General features: G+C 46.1%; 1 protein-coding gene across 4 annotated transcripts in view; it reads right to left on the bottom strand.

The window, feature by feature from the left end:
- DPF3 (double PHD fingers 3) overlaps window positions 1–20,216 on the bottom strand; it is a 245,264-nt gene that overhangs the window by 27,831 nt on the left and 197,217 nt on the right. The window contains exon 10 of one of the 4 annotated variants that reach the window (XR_004299571.1): window positions 15,576–16,226. The exons of 2 other annotated variants lie outside the window; for them this stretch is intronic. The gene's annotated coding sequence lies outside the window, so the exon portion shown is untranslated. Of the gene's footprint in view, window positions 1–14,039; window positions 16,227–20,216 lie in introns of those variants that run through there. One more of the 4 variants, XR_004299570.1, reaches the window with a different exon arrangement.

Raw genomic sequence — 20,216 nt, forward strand, 5'->3', positions numbered from 1 at the left:
GGGGCGGGAGTCCTGGGGCCACACTCGGCGACCTCCCCCCCACCGCCTCCCAGACTCTCCTCATATCAGCAAACTGTGCCACGATGCTGGTATATGGGACCACGGGCAAGTCCACCAACTACTCTGATCCTGAGTCCGCCTTGGTCAAATGAGGCTCCAGAATCTTTCCTGCCCACCTCATCCTTCTATTGTGAGGATCGCAGCAATACAGTGTGTGCTACTGCTTTGTTAAACTGGAACACGCTTTAAAAAAAGCAAGGTTTTACCACTCTTCTGCTTTGTTTTGGCACCAACCAACAGCCCCTATTCTCATTCCCAGAAATTCTGTATTTCTCTCAACCTCATAGCCTACTGTTGACATACTCCTAAGTGCTTCAGACAGTCCTGTGATTGTTGGATGCAAAAGACATCAATTCATACTGGCCAGTGTCCAGACATAATCTACATCTTCCTGATAGCAGTTCTGTGTGCCAGAGACCCATGGGTCCCATGCATAAACAGGAGGCCCTCACTTCCTCTCGGGGGCCTCAGGCCAACATACACTCTCTCCCCAAGATAAGGCCCTTTAGACAACAAAGCACTCAGAATATTTCCTTTGTGTAAGAACAAACCCAAGTGCCCACCCCAGTGTTAGGAAAGAGTTAAGGCGGCATTTCCATTGTGTTGTTACGAACCACTGAATATCTTTGCAGCCTAATTAAATTGCACTCTTGCAATGATGAATGAATTAGCCCCAGAACAAGCATTGCTTTCCACCATTTTCTATTTTAGTGTCGATTTAACCATCTTAAGAGGAGAACACGGGAGCCCACATCAGAAGGGGACAACTCGTCAGAGCCGGGTGGCCCTTACTCACTGAGTGAGCTGGTACTCCTTCCCCTCAGCAGAAGCTCCGACCGCTACTCCTTACCACGCACCACCCTCCCTGCACTGCTTCTCGCACGCCCGTATCCAGAGACTCCACGCCCATCCTCGAAGTCACACCTCTGCATATATCTACAGACCCCCTCTCTCTTTCCTGCTTCCCCCAACCCCAGTTCAGCCCAACCCTTGCCTGCTCTGTGCCTGTACCCCAGCCACGGTGCTGACCAGCCTCCGTTGAAATGGCAACCACGAATCTTGGCGGTACCCCCCATTTCTCCCTGGGCAAACCACTCTCCCACACCTCTCCATTTTCTCCAGTCTCCCATAGCTTGCATCACTTCCTCACACTCTCCTTATTTTGTTGAAAAAATATATTCGTGATCAGAATAAAACGATCTCTTCTTCTCCGTGCACATCCCCCCAGCCCCCTGCACCTGTGCCCCTCCTATTACCAGAAACAAACTCTCCCAGCTCCAACCCAAGGCTAATCCCCCAATTGTGCCTGGATCCCAACCTCTCACACCTCCCTGAGAATTCTCTTCCTGCTGTTCTTTCCTTTGGCATCAATTTCTCTTCTGCTGGCATACAAACACATTGTAAGAGCTCCCATCTTTCAAAGAGACCTTCCTGACTGAGCATCCCCTCCATCAAGGACCCAATTTCTGCTCCTCTTTTCAGCCCGACTCCTCGAAAGGGCCAGCGCCCTCCATCCCCTTTCTGCACTCTCTTGTCCGCACTCTCTTGTCCTCCTTCCACCTCCCCAGCTGCCCCCTATCAATCTCCTTTGCTGGAATCCCCTCTTCTCTCTAACTCTAGACCCTTCTTTTTATCTAGTTAAACTCACTTCCCCCAGTATCATCCACATACTTCTAACTCCCAAATTGATCTCTCCAGCACGGACCTGTGCCCTGAGTTCCAGACTCATATAACCACTTGCCATGGTGGTTGGGAACCCAAGGACTAAAAGTAAGAAAGATCCAAGATGGCGAAGGATCACTGTGGGAAAATCCCCATCTCAGGGGACCCTGAAGCCAGGAGGGGAGCCTGCAGCTGGGGGCTATATTATCTTCATGGAGCTGGGAGGTAGAACTCATAGCAAGCAGAAAAGCTGATAGCACCAGCTTTCAGAACTCCCAGGATGCATCTGGGATCATGAATAAGTAAAGAGGTGATCACAGGTTCCAGAAATCGTGAGAACAGAGAGGAGAGATGAAGTGAGAAGAGGAAGAATTAGTAAATCTGGGGGAAGGACATGGGGTGGGGAGGGAGACGGGAGACAAAGAAGGAAGCTGGAAGGAATGGGTAAGAGAATGAAAGTAAGAACCCAGAAAAGAGATTTGGGTTCTTACGTATTCAGGAGACACAACCAGAATTCTGGCTGAATTCTTAAAAAGATGTAGAAACTCAATTCTCTGAGTCCTCCCTAGAAGAGTATTCAGCACTATTACTACGAACAGTTCCCATTTATCGAGGTGCTTCCTGAGTGCTAGACACTTTGAACACACGTCCTCATTTAACGCTTGAAACAACCTGTGAACCAGGTGTTACTGTCCCCATTTTATAGAAGCTGAAGCTCAGAGTAGGGAAGAATCTACTCAAGACATCCTGGCAAAGGGTTGGCAGCAGCACGATGCACAGCCACATCTTATCCCAACATCCATGCAGGCAACTACCATACCACTGAGCCACAGGAGACAGACCATGGAGAGACCCTTCTCCTGACACAAGGAGGCTGAGGTGCCAATGGGCCACCCTCCAGGGAGCACTGGGCCTTCTGAGTATCCGGTGGCTTCCCCAGTCAGAGGGCTGCCCTCCTGCGCTAAGGTCCTGCTTTCCTCTCCACAACCCCTCTCCCCTGTTCACCCTCCAGGCTGGGGAGTGTGAGGCGAGTCTGAGGAGTCTGCAGGGTGGTGTAAGGATTTGGGGGAACTTGTCATCCCAGCCCCCACAGCTAATCCAGGATCCTGAATTAAAGGTGCTCCTGAATTACCCCAGGGCAAAATCAGGTCAAGGCCACCTCCAAACCTGACCCTCGCAGAGTTAAAGGTGAGGAACTGGAAGAGCTTCGAGGCAAAGAAGCTAATTAGTTCCCTAAAACCAAAAGGGGAGGAACAGAGACTGGATAGAGGGGATAGCTGGAGGAGGAGGCCCAAGGAAGAGAGCACTCAAGGGGGAGTCCAGAGCCTCAGGCCTACATGGCCCTGAGGGAGCTCTGAAATCTTGGCATTGACTCTGTTTCCTCCTCTGTTGGGTCTGCTCTGAGGCCTCCTCTCTGCTCCCAACAGCCTCGGACAGAGTGGCAGTCGGGGCTAATGTGGTTTCATGTGAAATGGGCCCAGTCTGTGGGACAATGGAGCCTGACCTCTGGAAGGCCAGAGCTGGACGACATCAATGTTTCTCCGCAGGTGCGCACCCCACAGGGGCCCGGGGAGCCACATGGAAGATGCCCGGTCTAACCCAACCCAGTCAGTTCTCCAACTACCTCTCCAGGGGAAGAGATGGATGGATCTGGGCGGGCGGGGATTCACAGGGATGGGTGGACAGAGAGGACAGAGCAGGCCTCCGCTCCCACAGCGTAACCAGGAATGGGGGGCAGGGTAAGATACAAACTGCCATCTCTCTTTCCCAAACCCCTGGAACGGTGCCTGGAACTTCCACCAGCGAACTGACCCCTGTGGCTGAAAAACTTGACTTCCAAAAAGCCGCAGTTAAAATGCAAAGCAGTTTGTCAGACCAGTTCGCTCCCTCATGGGTTCCTCACTCAGTCTCCTCAGAGCCTCTGACTGTCGGCACCACAGTGAGGCTGGGACCACCCAGTCCAACCCCTTCTCTCGACACCTGAGGACACTGAGCCCCCAAAAGGTGAAGTGACCAGCCCAGAGCCACAGGGCAAGGTAGCGGCGAGGCTGGAAGGTTAACCCCGGTCTCCTAGGTCTTTCTACAGTGTGGACTGGCTCCTGGGAGTGTAACTCAGGTGGTCTGGAATCGTGGCATCCTGCTCCTGGGGCCGCCTCTGCTTCGGTTCAGCCACCACAGCAAAAGAGAGCCCCTGGGGCCTCACCAGCTAACTCCTCCCTGACCCTGCCTTCCGGAAGGATGAATGCACATCAAAACCCTGGGGCCAAACTATTCCTGGGTACTGTCCATTCTGCACCCAGCTCCCTTTTCCATGGCCTCCTGGGTAAGAGAAGTGTCCAGAAGGGGATAACTCTAAAGGCTTTCACAGAAAAAAGACCCTTCTAAGAAACATTCCTCTGGACAATGGGAATAAGGCAAGCAAACAGGGCGATGGAAGAAAAAGGTAGGTTTGTTTGTTTGGTTAATGTCACATTCTCACCAAAAAGGTATCGTGGAACTTTGGAGTTCATCTGACTAATATACCAGGTTGGATTCCTTATTTACACAGATGGAGAATGAATTTCTTTTGAAGCAGATCAACCAAATGATGCCTGGAGCCTTAAAGTGAGGTAATGAGAAGCAAAGAAGTCCCAGGAGAGGAAAAGTACCGCATCTGGGATTGAGAGGAAGCTCTTTGCTCCCCTCCCGACAGATGCATAGACACCTAAAGTGGTCCCACAGAGCTGCCTGGCACTGGGGAGCGTGGCCAGGGCAGCTGGCTCTTTGCAATGACCCAGTCAGCCCTTGCTGGGAAACATAGATTCATTAGCATACTGGCTAAACCCACAACGCTGACCGGCCAGTGGGTAACAGGACTCCCAGCCAGGATGGATTCTCCCAGGAGCCAGCATGACTCTTGTTACTAAAAAAAAAGTAAAGTTTCACAGAGGAGGTTGGGGGAGAGGAAACAAGAATGAACAGAAGCCCAGAGCTCTTGGTTTAAGAACTGAGCGGGGAGAATGCCGAAGGGTCCCCCTCCCTGGCCGATGGTTAGAAAGGAAGGAAAGAGCACCAGCTTTTGAAGTCAAAGCAGATCAGTACCTGCCATTTCTCCTCTTTCCCTCAGCTGTAAAATAGGCCCAACATCCCAGGGTTGTTAGAGGAGATGACGAGACTAGAGAACGTGTGATGGCGTGTGGCTGCTCAGGGAGCCTGACACAATACAAAACCCCATCTGGTCCAGAGGAAAAGCCCCAGGGGAAACCCTCTCCCAGTAAACCCTGGAACAAGGCACAGGGGCCTTCCCGGGGAGGAGGAGGGCTGTCCCAGTGGTGGCGGGCTGACTCATTTGGCCAACAGTCCTTAATTTCCCTCTTCACATTTTGGGAGCCCTGGAGTGCTCTTCCCCCAAATGAGGCGTGCAGCAGAAATGAGCTGTGATTAGCACAGCACAGAGACCAGAGGATGGGGGCAGGGGAGGGCAAGCTGCAGAGTTTCCTGGAATTAATGGAGAGGGAGCAGGAAGGGCAAGTTGCTGTCTCGGAAGATCTCTCTCTGCGCCAATCACCAGGCAGGGACTTCTTTTTTAAAGCCAACCTTCGCATCCTCTGTAGGGCAAAATCAACTCTGAGAGCTGCCTGTGATAGATCTAATGCGCCATTAGAGACAGGCCTGGGGTGTTTTCTGCAGGGCACACAGTGAAATTTCAAGCCAGTATGTAGGTGATGTAGGTGGAGGCATGAAACAGACACAGAACACTGCACTGGATGCAGTTAACACTTGGCCCCAGCGCGCTGGCCGAACCCGATCTGCAGCATCGATGCAGTCAAAGGCAGATGAAGGAAAGAGAGAATTTGACAGGGTTTGGTGAGACGGTGCCGTAGGAGGTCCAGGTGCTGCATAAACGTCAGCGGGGGCGGACTGCGGAGATGGCAGGGGGGAAGCGGAGGGGATCCAGAAGCTGGCTTCCGATTTTTTTGCTTTTCTCAGAGGGAAGATGGATATTCCTCCATTGCGGGTTTCAATTCTGTGCTGGGAGGTGACCTTTTCAGTCCACGGCTCTGCCACTTCAGGGCATGCCCACACCAACATAAGTGCCACTGAACGTTACAGGCAAATAATAAGCAAAGGCAAATGCACTAGAGATCTAGAGTCTAGCCCGGGCCCCGCCCTTCCCCCTGGCTCTGACCATGTCACATAACCCTGCTGAGTTTTGGCCCATGCATCTGCTAAGTGGGACAGTAACCCGACCAGGCTGCCAGGGAACTAACCTTGAGAGCATGGTGGAAGTGCCAACCGTTCTTGGCCAAGTAGAGAAGATGGCCCTACTCTTTGGACTCATGATGCATGTTCCCCCCACATGGCGACACCTCTTTCAGCCCTGGGGGCCAGCAAAGAACCCACCGACGAGATGAAGTGGGGAGACATGAGCACGGGAGGTAGAAATGGAAGTGAGGACTCAGGAACCGTAATCTCGGGACTTCTTGATTCCTCCACATGGGAAGCGGCTAAGGGCAAACAGGCAATGGTCCCAGGAGCTTGCACACCCAAACCAAGGCAAGGGCCAGAATCTGAGCCTCCTTTCCTTGATTTTCCTCAACTACATTCAGTGACCAGTAGGTCTGAAGGTCACTTTTTCAAAGAAACTCTCTCCAGCTTGACAAAAAGGACAAGATCGATTTGATCCCAAATTTCAATCTCTTAGATACAAAGCTCTCTGGGGCCAACCAGCCTCTCAGGATATCCCATACTCCTCTTCAAATGTGTTACAAACCAGGAGATACTAGAAGATGGTTTCAGGATAACACTTGGTAGAAAAAGCCCACAGAATTATTTGATACCCAGCAAGATGAACATTTCATCAATTGGCCAAGCATCATACAGAAGACAGGATACACTGGGGTTCTGTCACGAGTCATTTAGAAGGAGTCCTAACCACTTCTTTCCCCCCCAAGGGCTAGGATCCCCCAGTCACGACAGGGTCAGAGGCAGTCTGGTAGGGAAGAGTATATGAACCCAAACTTCTTGACGTGTAGTTTGGCTGTCCTCATTCAGCCGTCCCAAACATCACATTCATCCTGCTCAAGAACCCAGGACACACTGACTTCCTCCCTTCCTGTTTCCCGCATTATGGATCAGGCCCCACCATGCCAGGATGCTATGTACATTCCTCTGACTTCTCTCCACAGCCCAGGACCTTCCTCCACTCCATTCAGGCTCATCTCACGCTGGCTGCAACACCCCCATGCTGCTCACACCTCTGCGCTTTGGCTCAGGTACTTTCCACTTTCAGTGGCCTGTCTTCTCTTTGCTCACCCCAACTGCACTCATCGTCCCGCGAAGACCTCCCTCGCTACTTCCGCTTGCGCTGGAAACTCCCTTTGCTCAGCCCGCGTGGCACTCACATTTTGTACCAACTTGGCACTTAATTATAAATGGTCTTGTCTTGAATAATATGCTAACCACCTGTCTCCTCTCTTTGTGAACAGAAAAGACGACTCACACAGTGGAGAGAGTCAGAGCCAGAAAATCCTCGATTGGAAAAATCAGACATTTACAGCCGTGACTACTACCATTGTCAACTCAATCTCCCTGAGTCTCAACTTCCATATCTGTGAAATAGGAATAGTAATCTGAACCTGAAAAGACTGATAGACAGCTTTAACAAGCTAACATCTATAAGAAGCCTATTGGTGACTAGCACATAGAAAGTACCCCCGGAAATTTGTTTCGACTCTTTTATGCCCTGTAAAACTGAGCACAGTATTGCAACATAGAAGACATTCAATAAATGTTTGATTAATTGATCAGGAGCATAAAGCAAACCAATAACTGGAGGGTCATTATACAAAGTAACAGTATGCAGTCAAAACGTATTGATCTATTTTTCAATTACGGACAAAAGGTTGATGTCTACAGAGGAAAAACAATCTATTTTAACTAAAGAACTTTTCAGGATTAGAAACTGCCAGTCTCTTTGAGCCCATAACTCAGCCAGGGAGAAATTTCAGCATAAGTGTTCATGCCAGCAACTCATCACGCCCCTCCTTCACCCCTTCTTACACAAGCTCTCCCCGACCCCAACCTCTTTTATATTTCGGGTCCTCAGAAGGTTGACTTCACACACCAAAAAATACAGTACAATCCCTCCTACTTCTTCAAATCAAACACAGAGCAAAACGATAGGAGTTCTTTTCTAAGTTAATGTAGAAAGAACCCTGACCACAGATTTCCCAAGCAGAATTTTTGTTTTATACATATAAATATAAAATTAACTTTATCTTTTAATAAGATCTTTCTTCCCCTACCTACTAAGTTGGGGAGAGGGGAGTAGACAACCATGAATATTAGTGAAGTTGTTCAACCAAAATCAAGCTGAGAATCATATCCGGGTCCTATGAGCAAGGATGAACTCCGTGGCCCGAGGATGATGCTGGACACGGTGGAGCCCAATGAGATGAGAACTGGTTTGGGACTCAGAACTCAGAAGGAGTTGTCAGAAGAACTATTTTCCCTTGTGGCCTTTTGGCCTTACTGTCCTTTCCAGTTGCTTCTCGCTCTTTGTTTTTTACATATTTAACATTTCTCTGGAGGAAAATGTCTCTTGCCACTGTATTCACTTTCCAGCTGGTGTCTCACATTACCCAAACAATGGAAGTCCCCATAAGCCTTGGGACATTGCTTCGGTATGAATAGGAACCAGCCTAGAAATGTAATTTTGGTTAATGATCACAATACACATTCATAAGACCAATTCTCCCCGGGCCTCCCCACTCCTGGGTGGTGAGTCGGACACTAACTCTTGCAGGTTCCCCAGCTACAATTCAAAGCATTGCCAAACTTGACAAGAACCTGAGAGGTCATCTAGCCCACACCCCTCACTCCTATGCAGAAGTGTTTGGCTATCAGTGAGGTCATATCAGCCTCAATAGTCAAAAATTCTTGATGTCAAAGGAACTGTTTGTCAGTGTGTTCTAAGCCCCTACTTCTCTTGTCCTCTCTAGAGACCAAAAAGATCAGCGTCTTTTTTCTCAATGATGCACATAAGAATAGTTATTAAGTGACCACAATCCTCTCCCCCAAGTTAACCCCAAATCCTTTCCCCTTTTCTTAAAGGGCTTTATTGTTCATCCCTTTAATTATTTCTAATATTCTTCTCTGTACTTTTTTGTTTTCCCAGTTATTTTCAGCTAATTCAAACACAGTGGTGTCAAATATTGAGTAGAAGTGGAGAAATACTTGCCAGCCCTTGCACATTATGCCCCACATAACACAGCCTGGCATCAGGCTAACTCAACAATAAATAGCACGCTGCCCCTTCAGCTAGTTCCGCTAGAACTTCCAGGTCCATCTCAGTGATGACGGTGTCCTGCCAGGTGATCCCTAACCACACAGTCCCCATGATCACATCAGTCAAGTGGGTACTAAACCACTGATACCCACTGTGATCACCTCACACCGAAGTAGTTCCTATTCTGGTGGAAGGAAAGATCAGGTAACCATGGGACTGTGCTACTGACACCATATTTATGTAAAATACAAGACATACTGTTTTCTAACTAGAATCTTCCTCCTTCTAGTCAGTGCCTAAAAGCGAACATCTGGATGACCCCAGGTATGATCACGGGGTGGAGCTTGGCGCAAATGGAGCAGACATACAACATACTGATCCCAAACCTGAACCCTATTAAGAAAACTTGGAAGTAACTCAGGGGACTTAGCAATAAGCACCCCTAACACACACCCTGAAATCTGAAAAGTTGCTCATTCTCTCCAAACAATGAAGTATCCTCTCACAATGGCTAAAGAGCATCTCTTTGATAGATTTGGCAAGGCAGCTGCCACCTGGCATGACTAGCTCATAGGCCGCCCGTCAGGCTCATCCCACACTAACTTGGAAGAAGGTTTGAATTCTGTAGTAGATCTGGTATCAGGAATCTTCCTTACCATCTAGGGAAGACAATTACTCGTTGGTTCTTTTGGAATGTGAGGTACTGAGTGGGAGAAGTGTTCTGTTTCTGAATATGACCACAAGCATCAGAGTGCTCAGGAAGAAATGCACCTCGGCAACATCCTCAGCACCTCATCACTAACAATTTCAGGAAGCCACAGCCATTGGAGAACCAGAAAGAGGCCATTTCTTTAACTGCAACAACCCCACACCTCCCAAGCTGGGCTCTACTAAATTTGCTTTATCATTTACCTCATACACAAACCACGGTCTATGTTCACTTAGCTTCTAGGAGCCATTTGCCTGAATTCAGCTCTTTTACATTTGGCCTTTTTTCATGCTTAAGTTGGTAGAGATGAATGATGTTAGTCATTATGCCTCCAAGAGTCACCATTATGTATGGCTAGCATGTCGACTGGCTGGATTATTTATAGGTACTTTTGGTAAGCCCTGTACTATTGTAGTTTGGACTCGGCACCAAAACTAGAAAATCTAATAATGGCTTTCTAACATCTTGTGATGGAATTTTTGGCTCAAAAACATTTTTGGGTATAGGCCTCGCACAGCTTACATTACTGATCATGAAATGCACCTCTTGCCCTTGACCCGGTGATGTGAAATTCTTCTCTTAGTCCTGATGCTTTGAAAAGGCCTTAAATATCAACCACCACCACCTGCCAATTTAATAGTATAATACTCTCTATTTCTGAGTCAGGATCAGCAAACTATGGCCCATGGGCCAAATCTGACCAGCTAGCTGCCTATTTCTTTTTTTTTTTTTTTTAGGATTTTATTTATTTATCTGACAGAGAGAGAGAGAGAGACAGGAGAGAGGGAACACAAGTAGGGGGAGTGGGAGAGGGAGAAGCAGGCTTCCCGCCGAGCAGGGAGCCTGATGCGGGGCTCGATCCCAGGACCCTGGGATCATGACCTGAGCCGAAGGCAGCCGCTTAACCAACTGAGCCACCCAGGCGCCCCTAGCTGCCTATTTCTGTAGATAAAGTTTTATAGGAACACGGCTGTGCCCATTCATTTATATATTGTCTGTGGTGGCTTTCATGCTACAGCCCCAGCGCTGAGGAGTAGCAACAGACATCTGGCCTGCAAAGCCTGAAATATTTACTATCTGGCCCTTTACGGAAAAGTCTACAGAGCCCCTGTTATAAAGCATGAGGAAAACAAACTGCTTATTCAGAATAGCCTTCTCCTTCTCTTCTGGACCAAAGAAAATAAAGCAAGAAAACAACCCTGACCCAAGTGACTAGTTTTTGCATATACTACTTTGCATGAAATCTGTTCTCCGTTGTAGTGTCTTCTGAAATAAGATGCATATAAGATGTGAAATACTTAAGACAAATTTAAGTAACAAAAATTCTGGAGTGACATATATATTTTTATATAAAATATGAATTTACATAGGGGCACCTGGGCGGCTCAGTTGGTTGGGCATCCAACTCTTGGTTTCGGCTCAGCTCATGATCTCAGGGTCACCCCTGGGGTCAAGCCCCACGTTGGGCTCTGCATCCTGTGCAGAGTCTGCTTGTCCCTCTCCCTCCCCCTCTGCCCCTCCCCATGCTCTCTCTCTCTCTCAAATAAATAAATAAAATCTTTAAAATATATATATTTATATAAAAATATATCATAAAAATATGTATATCCCTCCTGAATTTTTATTTAAATTTCTTTTCAGTATTTTATATCTTCTATGCATCTCATTTCAGAGAACACTTTGTAAAATATATATTTCTTTAGGGGCGCCTGAGTGGCTCAGTCCGTTAAGTGTCCGACTCTTGATTTTGCCTCAAGGTCATGATCTCAGGGTCATAAGATCAAGTCCCGTGTCAAGCTATGCACTGGGCATGTAGCCTGCTTAAGATTCTCTCTCTCCCTCTCCCTCTGTCCCTCCCCACTCTCTCTCTCCAAAAAATAAATAAATAAATATATATATATATATATATATATACACACACACATACACACACACATATACTTTTTTAATATATATGTAAAAATATATATACTTTTATATATATACTTTTTAAATGTACTTTAAAATATATATATATATATTTCTTAATCAAAACAAGTTCTAAATTTGCTCTTTGGGGGATACATAAAACTTGAATTGAGTTCTGGTCACATGGAGTAATTTGGAAATCTTAGAAAAGAAGGGTAAAAGGAATGTAATATAACAGATGACTGGTCAGCAATAAGAATAAAGTGAAATAAAGATAAAGAATAAAAAGCATATCTTTGGGGCACCTGGGTGGCTCAGTCAGTTAAGTATCTGCCTTCAGCTCAGGTCATGATCCCAGGACCCTGGGATCGAGCCCCACATCGGGCTCCCTGCTCAGTGGGGTTCTACTTCTCCCTCTGCCCCCCCCCATGCTTGCATGCTCTCTCTCTCTGAAATAAATAAATATATATATATATATATATATATATATATATATCTTTAAACTGTATAGCCATACCCAGGGTTTCAAAGAGAAACTCTTTCATTTATATGCAGAGAGAGGGGGACTGGATAGGGTAATATCTTCTACTAGAATTTCATTCTGAATCCCTAATGTGCTTAATAATGACCTAGCTCCATCCAGAGACCAACCCAGGGGCCCATTCCCAGCACATAACAATTCTAAGTCAGGTTACCATTAGACACATCCGTAGGTAAAGTGAAGGAGTTTGGTCAAGGCATTCCACCCTCAACTTCAACCTTACCTAGACTGGAGCCCTTGGGGAAGGCTGTCCCAAAGTCATCAAAGGGTGTCTGGTACACACTCACATTTGGTTTAGTCCACACAAAACTGATTTTCAGTGTTTTCAATTTACTACCAACATTTTGGGGAGATCTCACCAAAATTTCTGAATTTTTGGTCCCTCTTGAGAAACCTGGGACCTGAGAACCCTAAGTCCCCATGCCTGCAGGTAGGATCCCTTGAGCTGGTAGCAGCTATCCCATTCAAAGCATGGGTGCTGTCTGGCTCCATACACTCCCTACCACTGCCTAGGGTCTACCCATGTCCTAAGGCTGAGTATCAAGGGCTGCCCCCTCTCCCTGGCACTGTTAATTTTCTCATGCCTGTCCTGCTTCACTCACTGAAGATACCTGCTCTGTAGGCATCTGAATTTTACCCCAGAACTAACATTTGACGTGAGCTAATATATTTCCAAATATATTTGGAGTGATTTTTCTCTTTGTCATTCTTTGGCTCACGTGTATACTTTTCCCCTCCCTCTTGATTAGTGACCATCTACAGACATAGAGCACATGCACGCTTTGCCAGCAACTCACTATCATTTGAAAAAGGCCCTCCCTACCCTCATGGGCCATCATTAAAGACAACTGATTCTGCTGGGTCCCCTCTAATCCTTAGTTATTTATACTGACACTACAGCTGCATGCTAGACCTCTTATCCCTAAAAGCAGCCCAAAGACAATACCTACAAAGAAAGCCTTAGTCATGAGGTAAGATACACTTTACATACAGAATGTTTGCCCATTAGAATCAAAGTACCCTTTTCTAGGGCGTAAATTAGAAGGAAGACTTCAGGTGCAATCACTTCCCTCCTAAGAAGATATTTAATCCCATTGATGACCTCTGAATGGGGTCTAGTGTCTCAAATTTAAGTCACTATAGGAAGTGGGTGATATGTAATAAATGTGCAAAACCTTCTATTTACACCAAGGATCTATCAACAGATGAATGGATAAATAAAATGTGGTACATGCATACAATGGACTATCACTCAGCCTTAAGGAAGGAAATTCTGACACCTGCTACGAGAGGCAAACCTTGAAGACATTATGCTAAGAGAAATAAGGCAGTCACAAAAGGACAAATACTGTAGGATTCCACTTATATGAGATACCTAGAGTAGCCTAATTCACAGAGACAGAAAGTGGAATAGTGCTAGCCAGGGGCTAAGGAGAGGAGAGAATGAGGGGTTCTGTTTAATAGGCACAGAGTTTCAACTGGAGAAGAAGAAAAAGTTCTGGAGGTGGATGGAGGTGATAGTTGTACAACAGTGTGAATGTACTTAATGCCACTGAACATTAATATGGTAAATTTTATGTAATGCGTATTTTATGACAATAAAAAGAAAACAAAAGCCTAAGGAGGGTATACGGGTGGGGGGAGCTTTTTACTGCTAGGTAAACTTATAAGCCCATAATAAATGTCACAATGTGACAATGCTCAGAGGGCAAGACGTGGCCTGAAAGGCTGGTCTGGTTCCACCTGCCCTCAGCGCCCATCCTAGAAGAGTGTTCACTTCCACGCACAAGAAGAAACCGATCATAGGGTTGACAGCTGTACCAACTGGCAGCCTGGGGACACTCTACCAAGAGCACCTCTCAGGCAATGGAAACATTAACCTCCCAGGTTTTTCCAAGCACACACTAAATCTTGCGCTCTTATGCCAAACTATTCTTGGCACGGATATAACGGCAACATTCGACAGGTGTATCAAGTCTGGACACATAAAGAGGCTCTCCACGGAGAGGGGGACAACGGCTGTGGTGATGATGGGTGGATGGCAGCAACTCTGGACTCAGAGAGCAAGCACTGGCACCGACTCTGGGCACCAATCACTTCCCAAGCCAACCACCCGCCAGCCGAGCCAGCGGCAACCGCTGTTCTGCACCGCGCTTCTCAATGAAACAATGAGGTTCAACACAGCTTGGGCATGCAAGTGGGCAGAATCCTTTCAAGATGGTATGAAAGTCAAACTCAAGTAGGATGAGGTCGGTAAAGCAAAATTTACAGAGATGCTATAGGAGCATTGGAAACAGGCTTTTATTTAACAGAAACTTACACAAATTTGATACAAACCCTACATTATGCAAAGCTTTATCACAATTCTACACATTATATCTTGCGGGAGTTGGTTGGAGAGTGGGTTATTATTATAATTATTAGCATTTTGAAAAGGGACCTTTTCTATCAGAAAATGTCACCGAAAAGGGCTACAGGATACAAAGACACCCTCGGTGAGCTCCTCCCGGGACTGGCCTTGAATGAGAAAGCTGAAGGGGCTAGCAGGAATTCTGTGCCACCCAATCTCCCCTTTCAAAGGCAAGAGAGATTCTCAAGCTCAGACCCATTTCAGTAACACTGACACTCAAGGACTCGCTGACGGGAATATCTGGCGTTAGGCTGCATGTTCATGATGATGACTCTGCTTGCAAGTGAGGGAAGGTCAAGAGCATGGAAATGCAGAAGATGTGGAATAGAACGGAGTAGCCCGGCCAGTCAGCCCAGCTCCATCCCTAGGCCACAGACACAGAGCTGAATTAACATTTCTTAGGCCATCATGTTCACTGCCACCCACATGGCCACAAGGGAACATGTTAGAAAACGAGCCTTTCTCCTTTACCCCCATGAGCAACTGAATTTGAGGCTTCTGTCACTCAGGTTGGGCTTCCTTGTCCTTGGAGATAACTCTAGAACTTTAGGCCCCCTAAAGCCAGCTCAGCAGAAGGATCCCTCTGCAAGTCTCCTCTGGAAGTTGTTAGGTGACCAAATGAACATCATCTCAGCTGATGCATATTTTGTCATCCTTTTTTTTTTTTTTTTTGCTCTTTCTTCACTGCATTATTTTAAACAAAGCTGTATTTGAAAATGTTGCCCTCGCAGAGATATGGTTAATCACTAGACGGAATTCCTTTCTGAACTAGGCCTCATCAGCATGACGACCAGAAGGCGAGCTGCTTCTTGACATCCAGATAAATGGGGATTGCCTACAGGGAGGGGGTGGGGAAAGGAGTTTTTTTGGCGGGGGGCAGGGATGGAGAGACTGCTGATAGCCTTTGTGGCTCATTTATTTCGGTCACATCTTAACACATAACCATATAACATCACCAACACTTTCAATAGAATTTTGAAGAAGAAAAAAAAAAAACCAATCACTCCTCACTTACCACATCCAACTCGCAGAAATAAAAATACCTAAAGCACATACATGAATGGCTTTTTTAAAAGCCTGAGAGAGCAGAGTTGATCTTTATTTTCTTATTAAAAATGTGGGGTATTTTTCCTTAGAGTTAATATGCAGTCTTTATTTTACATTAAGTACTCTTTTGATTTCGTGTCTTCACAAAATTGCTTTTAACTTTCGAAGTAGAAGGTACTTTAAACAAAAATACTGTGCCACGTCAGCACTTTTTTCTTTTAAATATTGAAATAAATAAAATAGTTAACTCTTTTTTTCCGTCAGTTTGTTCGTGTTTAGTTATTTCTATTGTAGAGCAATTCCAGTCTGACCTGGGTACTTTCTCACAGACACTTAAAGAAAATGTAATGAAGAATTTTAAAAAAGGAAAAAAAAAAAATCTTCTTATTGCACAAACTTAGGCCATTCCCGAGACTTCTCTGAGCTGAGCTGAGTCGTGCTAGAGGCTTTTCCACAATCCAGGCTCCTGTGTTGGCTGAAACACACGTGCAGGAGGGGGCCAGGCAAGGGAAGAGGAAGAGGAGAAGGAGGAGGAGGCGCAAATCAACGTGGCTTCTTGTCACCTTCTTCGGAAATGGCTTGCTTGGAGGATGCCGGAGTCCCCAGGTCATAGAGTTGACTGCAGAGGGAAAGGCAACGAAAGATAAAACAAAAACAACAGTACAGGACAACTACCTAAAAAAGGAAAGATTAAAATTAAGGGGGTGGTGGAAATGAAATGAATTGAAAAGAAAAACAAAGGAAGGAAGGAAGAGAACGTACTACCTATGGCCATGCTAATGAGACCACGGCCATGTGCAAGGAGAGCCAGGCCAGTGTCTCCTGTGCCGTGAGCACCAGCAGCACGAGATCAGCCAGCGATCGGGAAGGTCAGCTGCGCCTGGGCAACCAGGTGACACAAGAAACAGCGAGGACACGGCTGCAGTTTCAGTCCCTAGGTGGTGGAGTAGGCAACACTGGGTGCTGGCAAAATCTATTGTTCTTTCTCCTCTACTTGGAAGCTGCATCTTTCCGCTGTTAAAATACCCCAGAAGGACCATTACGATGCAATCTGTCTGCCTGTCACCTAAGTGGAAATGCGTAGTTCTAGGTTGTAGGACCAGTGGCAATTACAAAAACCCCAACGGATGCCCCATTGCGGCCTGAGGCTTCATGCACACACCCTCGCCCCCCAACCCCAAGTGATTTCAGGCTGTCAGAATTACTGAGGGAGAGAACCAAGCCCAAAGATTCATTCGAGTCCTGAACTAGCCCAGTGATCCCAACTGTCAGCCTTGGAACCTGGTGGCAGTTCAATCCTCACAGGTCTTTTAGCCAGGATAAGTACCAACCAGGAGTGGATTTTACTTCTAGCTGAAATGAAATCTGCTAAGTTATTTCAGTCTTTGGAATGGAGTATTCCGGGGCGCCTGGGTGGCTCAGATGGTTAAGCGTCTGCCTTCGGCTCAGGTCATGATCCCAGGGTCCTGGGATCGAGTCCCGCATCGGGCTCTCTGCTCCTTGGGAGCCTGCTTCTCCCTCTGCATCTCTCTCTCTCTGTCTCTCATGAATAAATAAATAAAATCTTTAAAAAAAAAAAAAAAAAGAAGGAATGGAGTATTCCGCACAAAGGAGAAAGCAATACAACCAAGTACTATCACATTTCACCCCAGAAGCAGAGCGCAGAGCTGGGTACCCCTAAACAGTGCCCAGGTCATGTTGGGCTGGGTGGTGAGGGAGGGAGGAAAGAAAGGAGGGGCCCAACTTGAAAATGGCCAAGGCAGCAGGGACCAAAGTTCAAAACCAAATGAGTGGCTCAGTTGAACCCCCCCATCGTCCATCTTTCTTTCTAATACCCAAGGCATTACTCACTGTTCAGGGGTACAAGACTGGTATAGATGCTTCCAAAACTGAGACTCTGTCTACTTAATGTTTTCAAAGGGAGGCTGAGAAGAGCCTCACCTCTACCCACCACCAAGCCCTCCCCCTCCATCTGCTCCTATTTCCTTCCCCTCCCTCCCATCCTACCCCCTCCCAGTCTCACCTCTCAGATCTGCTTTCCTGGTGCCCCTTCCCAGACTCTGGTCCTTTTCCCTAGCGCTCATCTCTTCACTGTGCCTCCTGCTTCCAGCCCCTTCACTCTACTGATAAAACTAGTTGGCATTCAGACCTCCCACAGGTGCTTGCCAAGTGTTCCCTTATCGGGCACCCAAATTTTCACTCCCTTCCGGGAGTCTTTCTGTGCCTCTCCCAGTGCCCCCGACCCCTCCAGTCAGATATCATCTACTACTCTTAGTGAATCTCTCATAACCATACCCTGATGCCCTTTCAATCTCTTCAAATTTCCCTCCTTGACCCCCCCCAATACACACACACACACACACACATACACATTCTTCTTTTGCCCCACTTAAGCCACCTAGAAAATAGCTGATTGGTTCCCAAACTTGTGCTCCTAACATCCATTTCCTCCTTCATTTCCTCTGGTTGGGCCAAAGGCAGGCTATTGAAAATGTCCCACTGCCTCTCAGTCTTCTGCTTTCAGTCCCCTTCAAGGAGGCTACCTTTCCATCCCTCCACACATCTTCAACTTTCCCCTTACCCCTCTCCTCACACCCTCATTCTCCCTCCTGACCCCCCATCACTACCTCACTGGCTCCTGGAGAACCAGCCCCCCTCTGATTTGACCAATGGATGCTGTGTCCAGATATGTCCTCTCAAACCTCTCGGTCCACAGTATTTATTGAGCATCCACCATGTATGGAATGAGACACTAAATCCTTCCACTAATTAGCTCAGAAACATTGCTCAGTTCTCAGTTTTTTTCAACAAATAATTATGGCACAATGGTGTCAGGCACTGTCCAAGGGACATGAATGACATCATCTTTGCCCTCAAGGAACACACCATCTGCTGGATGAGAAAGACTACAGTCATGTTATGTTAAGCACCAAACTAGTGGCATGAACAAAACACGACAGCACAATACTTTAGCATGTTTTTCACTTGTGATTTTGCCATTTTACATGGTTCAGGTTGTGATCTCCAGCTCTGCCTTTTGTTAGCCCATCTCCATCCTCTCTGACAACAGACATTCTTGCCTACAGATTAAATAGCAATAGCCCATCTAGAGCTCTTAGTTGATCTGGATGGCTTCCTCCAAGCAACTCTCCCTGACTACTGTGATGCCCAGCAAAAATAATCACATACTACCCCATGATGCTCTCACACATTTTTAACTACTTGTGAATATCTGGTCTGCCCAACTAGATTGCCAAAAATCCAGTGGACACCAAATCCATTGGTCCCATCTTTAACTTCATCCTATTCTTCACAGAGCTGAGCAGTCATAAGCATACCGCTGTTATTCAGCCTCTAGTCACCAAATAAATAAAGGCATATATGAATGACAATGTGTATAAACATACTAGCCTGAACCTAAGCTAAAAGGACAAATGTCTGAGTCACCAATCATGGGATAAATCAATCATGTGCCCCCAGATATGAGGCCCTGAGGAAGGGTGCAACATCATTTCTATGGTACTCTTACCCAAATTCATAACCTGACTGTAGCCCTTAGGAAACAGTACACAAACCCAAAGAGAAGGGCTTCCTAGGAATTGACTAGCATCAAGGTATGAAAGACAAAGACAGACTATGGACCTAACTACTCCAGATTAAAAGGCTTTAAGAGGACATGACAACTAAATACAACATGTGATCCTAGATGAATCCTGGACCAGAAAAAGGACATAATTAGTGAGACTCCTGGCACAATATGAATAAGGTCTATAGACTGGGAAGTATTGCATCAATATTAATTTCCTGATCGTGATCATTTTATTGAGATTATTTGAAGAATCTAAGTAAAGAGTACATAGGAATTCTTTGTATTATTTGTGTGAGTTTCTTGTAAATCTGAAATTATTTCAAAATTAACAATTTTTAAGCCTTAGTCATTGGTTGAGGGCCAGTGTGGAGATACTTTGAAAACCTAACTGCCAATGCTTTTTAGCTAATAATTCAGTTCTGACAGTGTTCTTCCATCATTCTCAGCTATTTTGTAAATCAATCAAGCAGAATGGTTTTTCCGGTACTGTTATTTTGAGAAAATGGTCAGAAATCACTTTTATTGAGCAAAACAGTATCATATAATTCAATTCTTCAGTGTTAGAAGCACTTGGGCATGTGAAGTGTTCACTCTCTGCCACCTCACCCCTCCCACCCTCACCCCCACCCCAATATCACCACCAAAACATTGCCCATGTAAGAAGCTCAACCTTAGTTCCTTGGGAAAGTTCACAAGAACTTCAACATTGCTATTTCTCAGCAGGAATCTAATGTGAATTTGTTTTGTTTTATTTTGTTTTATAGCATCAAATACCTCCTCTCAATCCAATGAGGTCTTGAATGAAAGACCTCAAAAGCTTTACTCATTTTACTCAGTAAATCTCAAAATATGATCTATGGAGAAGTCCGTATAGACTGGGGAAAGATTATTAGAAGACCCAAATACCACTTACTGAGCCTGGTGAGGCTGCTCAAACTGTAAGTACAAGTTGAAGATCATATTCATCAGATGTAACAGGAGGCATATTGGGATAATATTAATTAATTTTATTCCACCATG

The sequence above is a fragment of the Phoca vitulina genome, unplaced genomic scaffold (assembly GCF_004348235.1).
Source record: "Phoca vitulina isolate PV1807 unplaced genomic scaffold, GSC_HSeal_1.0 scaffold7, whole genome shotgun sequence".
In the NCBI taxonomy this organism is placed as follows: Eukaryota; Metazoa; Chordata; class Mammalia; order Carnivora; family Phocidae; genus Phoca; species Phoca vitulina.